Source organism: Dasypus novemcinctus, chromosome 31, assembly GCF_030445035.2.
Source record: "Dasypus novemcinctus isolate mDasNov1 chromosome 31, mDasNov1.1.hap2, whole genome shotgun sequence".
Lineage (NCBI taxonomy): Eukaryota > Metazoa > Chordata > Mammalia > Cingulata > Dasypodidae > Dasypus > Dasypus novemcinctus.
The window spans coordinates 17,484,916-17,496,432 of NC_080703.1; the positions used below are offsets into that span (position 1 = coordinate 17,484,916).

The 11,517-nt window shown below is 38.8% G+C and overlaps 1 pseudogene; it reads left to right on the top strand.

Annotated features, from left to right (window-relative positions):
- Positions 1 to 698: 698 nt before the first annotated feature.
- Positions 699 to 7,378, top strand: LOC131277007 (ornithine decarboxylase pseudogene; annotated as a pseudogene).
- Positions 7,379 to 11,517: the final 4,139 nt, after the last annotated feature.

Genomic DNA, 11,517 nt, shown 5'->3' on the forward strand with positions numbered 1-11,517 from the left:
GAAGCAGATACAAAAAGCATTCAAATTGGACAGGAAGAAGTCAAAATTTCATTATTTGCAGATGACATGATCCTATACATAGAAAACCCTAAGAGGTCTACAACAAGGCTTCTAGAACTTAAATGAGTTTAGTGAAGTTGCAGGTTATAAGATGAATGGACAAAAATCAGTAGCATTTCTATATACAAATAATGAGGAAGCTCAGGAGGAAATCAAGAAACAAATATCATTTACAATAGTAAATTAAAATTTCAAATACCTGGGAATAAATTTAACTAAAGATGTGAAAAACTTATACACAGAGAAATACACAAGACTGTTCAAGGAAATCAAAGAAGTCCTAAATAAATGGAAGAATATTCCCTGTTCATGGATAGGAAGACTAAATATTATCAAGATGTCTATCCTACCAAAACTGATCTACACATTCAATGCAATCCCAATAAAAATCAACACAGCATTCTTTAAGGAATTAGAAAAACTCACTATGAAATTTATTTGGATAGGAAAGAGGCCCTGAATAGGTAAAGACATATTGAAAAAGAAAAATAAGTCAGGCCTCTGCAGCTCTGCCACCAACCACCCTCTGGCAGCAGTTCTGGTGCCTCCTTGGGCCAGCAGTCCTCCAGCGGGAGGGAGCGAGGTGGGCAGCAGTGGTGGCAGCATTGCGGGCTGCAGGACCTCCTTGGGGTGTGGCCCCAGCGCCCAAGTGCTAGGAGAACATTTCTACTGCTGCATCAAGGGCACAAGTCTTATAATTCAGCAAGATTTGGAATTCCTGGAGAATTGCCTTCCTGAAAAGTTGAAAGAAATCTCTTTAAATTCTGTCTCTTAGTTTTCCATTTTGTTGTGTTTCAGTGGAACATCAAGAAACCATGAACAACTTCAGTAATGAGGAGTTTGACTGCCATTTCCTGATGAAGGTTTTACTGCCAAGGACATTCTGGGCCAAAAAATTAATGAAGTTTCTTCTGATGATGATAAAGATGCCTTCTATGTTGCGGACCTTGGAGACATTCTAAAGAAACATCTGAGATGGTTAAAAGTTCTTCCTCATGTCACCCCCTTCTTTGCAGTCAAATGTAATGACAGTAAAGCCATAGTGAAGACCCTGGCTTCCATAGGGACAGGATTTGATTGTGCTAGCAAGACTGAAATCCAGTTGGTGCAGAGTCTCAGGGTGCCGCCAGAGAGGATAATCTATGCAAACCCTTGTAAACAAGTGTCTCAAATTAACTATGCCGCCAATAATGGAGTTGAGATGATGACTTTTGACAGCGAGGTTGAGTTGATGAAAGTGGCCAGGGCATATCCAAAGGCAAAAGTTGGTTTTGTGGATTGCCACCGATGACTCCAAAGCAGTCTGCCACCTCAGTGTTAAATTTGGAGCCACACAGAAAACCAGCAAGCTTCTTTTGGAATGGACTAAAGAGCTCAATATTGATGTCATTGATGTCAGCTTCCATGTGGGAAGTGGCTATACTGATCCTGAAACTTTTGTGCAGGCCATCTATGATGCCCGCTGTGTCTTTGACATGGGAGCTGAGGTTGGTTTCAGCATGTATCTACTTGATATTGGTGGTGGCTTTCCCAGATCTGATGACGTGAAGCTTAAATTTGAAGAGATAACCAGTGTCATTAATCCAGCATTAGACAAGTATTTCCCATTAGATTCTGGAGTGAGAATCATAGCTGAACCAGGCTGATATTATGTTGCTTCAGCTTTCACACTTGCAGTGAATATCATTGCCAAAATAAATTGTGTTTAAGGAACAGACAGGCTCTGATGATGAAGATGAATCGAGTGAACAAACCTTTATGCATTATGTGAATGATGGAGTGTATGGATCATTTAATTGTATCCTTTATGATCATGAGCATGTAAAGCTTCTTATGCAGAAGAGATGCAAACCAGATGAGAAGTATTACTCATCTAGCATATGGGGACCTACGTGTGATGGCCTTGATTGGATCATTGAGCACTGTGGCCTGCCGGAAATGCACGTGGGCGACTGGATGCTGTTTGACTGGATGCTGGGGGCTTACACTGTGGCTACTGCTTCCACTTTCAATGGGTTCCAGAGGCCAACCATCTACTATGTGATGTCAGAGCCTGCATGGCAAGTCATGCAACAAATTGAGAGCCGGGGGTTTCCACCTGAAGTAGAGGAGCAAGACGCCAGTGCTCTGCCTTTTTCCTGTGCTTGGGAAAGTGGGATGAAGTGCCACCCGGCCACTTGTGCTCCAGCTAGTATTAATGTGTAAATACCATTTTTGTAGCTGCTGTGAGTTTATCTTGAATGGGGGGATTTGGGGGGGGATCATTTAACTTAATTACTGCTAGTTTTGAAATGTCCTTCTAAGAGTAGGGTTGGCACAGACACAGCGATAAGGAAGACTAGGAGATGGGGTTACACTTATCTGTGTTCCTATGGAAACTACTTGATTATTTTTTTTTATATGGATTTTTATTCACTTTCAAACATACTTCTAAGGGATGCCTCTCACCTGCTGAACAAGCATTTGTAGCTTGTATAACCACAGAATGGGCCAAAAGCTTAATGTTGTGACCTGTTTTAAAAATAAAAGTATCTTGAAATTAAAAAAAAAAGAAAAAAGAAAAACAAAATTGGAGGAATCACACTACAAAGCTACAGTAGAGAAAAAAGCATGGTATTGGCACAAGGAGAGACACACAGACTAATGGAACTGAACTGAGAGCTGATAGAGATCCTCATATATATAGTCATATAAAATTCAGTAAAGCCACCAAACCCTCTCAACTGGGAAAGAATGGCCTATTCAAAAACTGGTGCCTGGAGAACTGGATATCCATATGTAAAAGAATTATTGTAACTTTGGGTAAGGGAATGTGTCCTGTGAAGGTAAAATTTGTCTTAAAATAATATAATTATAGTCTATATGGTTACAAATAATTATGAGAATTTTAGCAAAGCATTGTTTAAATTAAGGTACTTAAATGGATAATTGCAAAAAGTCATTATTAAACAAAACCTGAATTGATAATAATAATAATAAAAGGTAATTTTATAACAAGAAAACTTGTTGGCAGCCAGCCTCCCCTGCAAACCTGCTTCTAAAAGACTATTTCTGGTATTACATGCTACTAAGTATTTAAAATGAAGAAAAGTTCATTATTTTAACAAGTTTGTTTAGTGTTGATAGTAATTATATTTTGGAAAAAGGTTGCCTGAAAAGTTTCCAAAATTGTTTTGGTAACTTATGTATGTGGAATATATGGAATGTGTTTTTATTGTTAAGGAAACAGGAGATGATTTTGTCCTAAGAAAAATGATTATTAAGAAAGAAAAAATGTGTGACAAAATCTGAATGAATACTGAAAGTGTAGAAGGTTAATGGAAAAGAAATTTTTATGGTTAAAGTTAAGCAAGATTTGATGGGTCTGTCTATAAAGTTTTAAATAGTTTAGTATCAAGAAGTATACTAATGCAAAGTTAAAATTTTCTTCTTTCTCAAAGTCTCTCAAATCATTAGCCTGTTTTGGTACAAGTTTATAAAAAGTTTTCATCTTGAATAATCAGTATACAAAGAAAGTCTGTTTTATCAAAATAGCTTCTTGTGCTTTAACCTCATCATTTCCTCAGTGTTCAAAGAAAAAAAGCTCTCATCTCTTTTAAAGGAAATTAATTTTCAAACCTGCTTTCTCAAAATCAAATCCTGAAAAGTAGCTTTTTATTCCAAACTAATTACCTTGAAAGAAAAATTAAATAGTTGAGTTCATTTAATATGTTATAAATTGAATGGAAGGTCTTTAAAAGTGTTATAAAATTAACCAGATTTTTAAACCCTGTTAGCTAAAGTTGTATGAGTAAAAGGTTTATATGAATGCTTAAGAGTGTATAAATTTACCAATATTTCAACATAATACTAAACAAAAGTACAATATGATTATGGATTTAATTAATATAAAAAGGTGTGTGTCATAGAAACAACTTCTTATCATAAATTGCAGTAATACCATTGTAGTATGGAGCTGTACCAAATATTGCTAGCTTGTTGCAAAAAATTAATATCCAACTATGCCACTATCATTTTGTTTTAAAATGTGCTAAGACTTTCTTTAGTATTTCCTTAGGCAAGTCAAGCCAGCCTGCATTCTCCTACCTGTAGAAAAGTCAACAATAGACTTTTGCAGTGCCTCCCCAAGGCTGTGTATATAGCCCAACCATCTGCCCTGGCCTTGTGGCAAAGAATCTGGCTGTGTAGAAGAAATCTGTGGCTAAAAAAATGCTACTGATGACATTATGTTAATAAGTAATCCTTTTTTCAAAATTAAAAGAAACAGCAGAAACAGTGGTATCTTATCTTGAGAGCCTGGGGTGGGCAGACAGTTGGGGTGGACTGTGAGGTCCCTCCTCCTCTAATGAATTCTTCAATATTGTTTAGTTGGGCAAAACAAAACTATAACCTCTGCTGTGATTGATAAAGTACAATGTTTTCTCATGTTAATGTAGTTTGTAATATGGTTGGAATACTGAAAATCTTTCATCCCTCACTTAGCTCAAATATTACAACCATTGTATGTATTAATAGGGAAAAGTCCTTCATGGAAGTAGGAAAACCTCCAGCAAGCTGCTTTAAATAATAAGAAAAGGAAAGTAAACTGTGGACATTAACTTAGCCTATGAATTGGACATGGCAAGCACCAATATTGGCTTTGGGTGGAGTTTGTGGCAAAAGCAAAATTCTAAACAAGTATCCCTTGGATTTTAATCACAATTCTGGAAAGAGACCAAAAGTGCAATATAAAAAAGCAATTGTGTGCAGCATGGGAGGTCCTGCTAAAAGTGAAAGATTTAAATCAATAGGGTCTGGTCACTCTAAAGACTGCCATCCCTATCCGGGGGTGGATTGCAAATACTAAAAGCAAGACAGAAATGATGGACTGTTGTAAATCACCCTCAGATTATGAAAAAGCACCTGGGATACCTGCTAGTAGTAACAGGTGGCTGTCATGTCCCTGCCCACTCCACTAACACCCCTTTTAGGACTGTTGACACAGATGCCTTTGTAAAGGTCCAGGGCCCTACCACTGAAACCTGAGAAAAGGAAAAATTGGCTCCACTGTAAAGGTGAATATCAATGAAGAAACTATAGTGATGGCCAGAAGAAGAAAAGGCATCTGGATACCTGTGAGAATGATGTGGAATTTGGCAGTCATTTCCTGAAAGTCAGTTATTGCTACATATGGCACAAGAATTCTTGAAATGGACTAGATGCTTTCTTGGACTGCTTATTATAAGCATTTTGGGGATGATTGGTATCATTACAGTTGCTGCTATTGCTGTAATAACTTTACATGAAAGTATGAACAGAACAATATGTACATAACTGGCATAAAAATGCTAGTGATTTGTGCCATAGTCAAGAGCATATAGATTCTGGGTAGTTAAATAATTGAGTTAATGATTTGAAATCAGCTATGTTACATATTAGAAATCAATTGTATAATTTGAATTTGTTAAGGGGGTTGAGATGTGGTTGGAATGAAAGTAATTTCTGTTTAACTCTGCTTGCATATAATACATCAAATATAGTATGGAAAAAGTAAGAATCATTTATTAGGCCATAAAAGTAATATCTCTCTGGAAATAATTGAATTACAAAGGAAAATATTAGAGATGTCTCATAATCAAATTCATGTAGCAAATGATAAGGATATTTTCTCAGATATGATTTCACATATTACACAATTTAACCCAGTTAATTGGTGGAAAGCACAGCATTTCCTGTCAGCTTTAGGAATAGGGCTAAACATATTTGTTCTATTGCTCATGATTCTTGCCTGTGCTGGACAGTGCTTTCAAAGAAAATTGCAAAGTGTAACAGCCATGGGACATGCAAATAATCTGGTGCTAGCCAAAGCACTTCAATAATCTCCCCAAGTCAAAGAGCTTGGCGGGTAGTCAATGGTGAGTAAGACTTTCGAGAGGAGGGCAACCTAAGACAGGCATGGTCACCTCAAGTAAAACAAAAGGGGGGGGAGGTGGACTTGGTCCACTGGTTAGGGTGTCTGTCTACTACATGGGAGGTCTGCAGTTCAAGTCCCGGGCCTCCTTGACCCATGTGGAGCTGGCCCATGTGCAGTGCTGATGTGTGCAAGGAGTGCCATGCCTTGCAGGGGTATCCCCCACATAGGGCAGCCCCATGTGCAAGGAGTGCACCCCATAAGGAGAGCCGCCCAGTGTGAAAGAAAGTACAGCCTGCCCAGAAATGGTGCCACACACATGGAAAGCTGACACAACAAGATAACACAACAAAAAGAAACACAGATTCCTGATGCCACTGACAACAACAGAAGTGGACAAAGAAGATGCAGCAAATAGACACAGAGAACAGACAACTGGGTGGGAGAAGGGGAGAGAAATAAATAACTAAACAAACAAACAAAACAAAAAGGGAAAGTTTGGAAACTGAGACACAGAGGTCTCACAAGGAGAGACATGCTGTTTCCATGGCTATGCTTGCAACCTAAGGAATTCAGTAATAAATAGTTCCCAGCAAACAGGAGGAAGCTGTTAAAGGCTGAAAGATGAGCACATACCTTTTGTAGTAAATTGAACACTTAGACTTTGTACCTTGAGATAAGATTTTTTGAATTCCTTAGACTATGAGTAATGCTGATAGTTAACTGCATGTTGCTGCTTGTTCTCATGTAGACTGAGGTATATATAGAGCTCCTTGTAAACAATAAAGTTGTCTGATGAGTCTCTACTCATGGACCCCCTGATCCCAGCTTTCTCACTTTCTTCCTCTTTCTTTCATTCTTCTTTTTCTTCCATTCCTGATACCCTTTGGGCCCAAATCTCCACCACTCCCCATGTTTCCAGTGATGGCTTTTAATAGTTTTATTTTCATTTTCATAAACTTGAAATGATAAGTTTAATTGTAATTGGGTATAAGGTTAAAGTTGGAGGTGGTAGAGATTGTATAAAATCCATTTAAAGATGTTTAAAGGGTCCTTTTTGCAAGGTATTTGACACCTCTTGAACTTTCAGTTTTACAAGTGTTGTGAAGTTGACAGATGGAGCAAGGTAAATATGCTAACCTTCTCATTTAAAGTTTGTTTATTTATTTATTTGTTGTTGTTGAAGTTAAAAAAAGCACCAGAAGAATACAATGTAAATGACCAGACAACTTGTTTATTTTGTGGAATGGAGCATTTTATAAAGAATAACTTGACTGACTAATAAGACCTCACTCTTGTACAATACCTTACAAATCTGCACTAGTGCCTGTCATGAGCAGTAAAGATCTTGACAACTCTCTAAGTAACTTCATATAATTTCTGAAATGTTTATATGAATAACTTTTTTGCGCACTCAAATTTAACCAACAGAAAATTAGATAATTCTTTTTAATTTGACAACACATCCCATGCAAGTCCCAACATATCAAATAATCCTAACAACTTTTAAAATTTCTCTTCTATTAAGGTAAAATATTAACAATTTTTTTCAGAGTCATGGACCCAAAGGGTATCGGGAATGAAAGAAAAAGAGAGATTGGGATCAGGGGATGTGAGAGCATTGAAGCCTCAAGTTCATCAGACAAGTTTATTAATCTCAGGGGCTTCTTTATATACCCCAAGCAATCGTGAGAACTAGCAACTATTCTTGCTAACTATTCCCATTACTTCAACCTGTGTAACACAATGGATCAAAATCTATGATTATAAATCAAAGTTCAAAATTTCAATGTTCTATTATATTGTTGAGAAAACATAGCCATAAATCTTGTTGCCCAGGTTGTTCCATTCTACCTAGTCCTCATTCCACCTGAATGTACACATCTCCTGCTACATTTATGACCTGCATGTATAGCTATGGAGACAGCATGACTCAGTGGTCAAGGAAGTAACTTGCTTCCATGGAAACAACATACCTTTGTTTCCCACAATTTTTTATTTTCTGGGACCCCTGTAGAAATCTTTGATCAAGGAGACATACTTAGGATTTGGTTGAGGAAATGCAAGATGTCAAAATTGCCAGGAGGTTTGTAATGTATATGAAATAAGATCATAGGTCACCATGAACAAGACTCAGCTCCTTATTTAACCAAAGTGACAACGAAAAATTAAAACAATATTCTGGCAGTAGTATGATCCTTTACAAAAATAGATATATTAAAAGGGAGATGAGGGGAAGCAGATGTGCCTCAAGTCATAGGGCTTCCACCTACCATATAGGAGGGCCTGGGTTTGATCCCTGGGACCTCCTGGTGAAAAATAAGAAGAGGAAGCATGCCCCACATGATGAGCCAGTGACATAGTGAGTCAGTGCCTGTAGAGTGAGCCAGTACCCATGGAAGTGAGTACCACAGCAAGATGATGATGCAACAAAAGAATGATGAAGGGGAGAGTCAAAGTGAAGCACAGTGGAGACCAGGAACTGAGGTGGCACAATTGACATCAAACCTCTCTCCACATCAGTGGTCCCCAGGAACAAATACTGTTGAGTCCTAGAGGAGAAAAACATGAGAAGAGAAAACCAAAAGAGAAATAGATGCAGAAGATCACACAGTAAATGTACATACACAGCAAAAATAGCAGAGTGGTGGGAGAGGAAGATGATTAAATAAATAAATGTTTTTTTAAAAAAGGAAGATGACTTGATTCTCTTAAAAAATGCATTCATATTAAAGACTACATGCAGGGCAGTGAATTGTTGTGATAAGAAACATAATAAATGCCTTCTAGGCCAATTACTCATAAGGCAAATAAAACTTCTTTCAATCACCTACTGAAAGCAGAACAATAATCCCAGAAAATGCTGTCATTTTAATGGGAAAAACCAAATTTCAAATTTGCATGCATATGCTGTTTATAAAAATCTTATTGGAAAACCCATTATGTCTTATCCAGCAATAACCATGAAAAACAAAATTCTTTTTCTGCAAATCTTTGCAACTTTCCTATTCTTTCAGGTTTTATCCTGTATTTTTTCTCTTTAAAATTTTTCAATAGCCAATGATTTTGCTTTAAGAAAGAACTATTCTCTTATTTTTCTCTACAAAACCATATCCTGCATACCATGTGTATTAGTCAGCCAAAGGGGTGCTGATGCAAAATACCAGAAACTGGTTGGCTTTTATAAAAGGTATTTATTTGGGGTAGGAGCTTGCAGATACCAGGCCATAAGCATAAGTTAATTCCATCACCAAAGTGTATTTGGAGCAAGATGGCTGCTGATGGCTGCAAGGGTTCAGGCTTCCTAGGTTCCTCCCTTTCAGAGTCTTGCTTCTCTCTGGGTTCAAGGCTCCTTTCTTCCAAGGGCTTGCTTCTTCCTGGGCTCAGCATTCCTCTCTTCCGTGTGCTGGCTTCTCTTTTCTCTGTGAGTTTACTTCCCAGGGCTCCTGCTTAAGGCTTCAGCATTAAACTCCAACATAAAAACCCTCATGAGGAAAACAAAGGCATGTTGTTTCCATGGAAGCAAGCTACTTTCTTGACCACTGAGTCATGCTGTCTCCATAGCTATACATGCAGGTCATAAATCTAGCAAGGAGATGTGTACATTCAGGTGGAATGAGGACTAGGTAGAATGGAACAACCTGGGCAACAAGATTTATGGCTATGTTTTCTCAACAATATAACAGAACATTGAAATTTTGTACTTTGAATTATAATCATAGCATTTGTGTTACACAAGTTAAGGTAATGTGTTACACAAGTTAAGGTAATGGGAATAGTTAGCAAGAATAGTTGCTGGTTCTCATGATTGCTTGGGGTAGATAAAGAAATCCCTGAGATTAATAAACTTGTCTGGGGAAACGGACTTTGGCCCAGTGGTTAGGGCGTCCGTCTACCATATGGGAGGTCCGTGGTTCTAACCCCGGGCCTCCTTGACCCGTGTGAAGCTGGCCCATGCACAGTGCTGATGCGCGCAAGGAGTGCCGTGCCACGCAAGGGTGTCCCCCACGTGGGGGAGCCCCACACGCAAGGAGTGCGCCCGTGAGGAGAGCCGCCCAGTGTGAAAAGAAAGAGCAGCCTGCCCAGGAATGGCGCCGCCCACACTTCCCGTGCCGCTGACGACAACAGAAGCAGACAAAGAAACAAGACGCAGCAAATAGACACCAAGAACAGACAACCAGGGGAGGGGGGGAGGGAAATTAAATAAAATAAATAAATCTTTAAAAAATAAAAATAAAAAATAAAAATAAAAATAAACTTGTCTGATGAGCTTGAGGCTTCAATGCTCTCACATCCCCTGATCCCAATCTCTCTTTGTCTTTCACTCCCAATACCCTTCGGGTCCATGACTCTGACATCTGGCACCCAATGTGGGGCCCAAAGCAGTGACTGCAGCAGAGATTCTTCCATGGCAGTATTGGGAACATGGAAACTGAAAACCTTCCTGAAAGGTTGAGGTGTCCATTGAAAGGTGACTCAAGTCTGACAATACAGTGGTGAGAATCTTAAATTAATTTTGTTTTCTGCTAGCATCAGGGTATGGGGAATCAATGAGGATGTCTGGAAGAATATTCACAGGACAAAAATCTCTTTTAAATACTGTTGGAGTCTCAGTGAAAACTGCTGATTTACTTGAATTTTTGCTCTAGTACAAAAACACTGTTATTGGTTTCAGGCACAAGGAAAAAATCTTTTAAATCTTAAACAGTGGAAACAGGTAATGAAGGTGCTACATAGAGCATACCAAAAAGGAGAGACTATATCACTGTTGGTGTGGGCTTTAGGGCAACAGATTGCAGCAGCCTTAGATCCGCTGCAGTCTGAAGCAGAGGAGGAAGAAATTACCATCTTTTCCAGGGAGTCCCATGACACAGGCCATCAGAGTGAGGACAGGGAGGAAATAGAGGACAAGGACAAGGATGAGCCCCCCAATGAGAAAGAAACTAAGCCCTTTCTGCCTAAGCAGGTGTCTAAATTGAATATTTCTAAAGCCAGCATTTACCCTAATTTGTGTAATGTAGCCCCTACAGTCTCACCGGTTACAATGCCGACAGCCCCGGGAATATTTACTGATGCCATTGACACCAGGCCCTACACTAACAACGTGTTTGTACCAAATCCAGTTCCAACTACTCCCTTAATGCATTGTTTGCTGCAAGGATCTTGACAGGGGGTCCAGAGGGAATGCAATTACTAACAGCTTTCCCGGTAAATATTCAACAAGTTTCCCCAGAGGCAAACAACCCTCAAGGAGGATATAATTTTCATCATGAACCCCTGCCACTTTAAATTCTGCAAGAACTTAAACAAGCCTGTGCACAATTTGGAACTAATAGTCCTTACGCTTTTGGCTTAGTGCAGGGGCTGACTCAAGCTGACCAACTTATCCCCTGGGATTGGGACATGCTGGCTAGAACTGTTTTAAGCTCGGCTGAGTTTTTGCAATTTAAACCTGGTGGACAGATGAAGCCAATATGATTGCGCACTGTAACGCAGTACAGAATCCTCCCATTCTTACTGCTGCTGAACAATTATTGGGTATTGGTGATTGGTCTGGAATTCAAAGA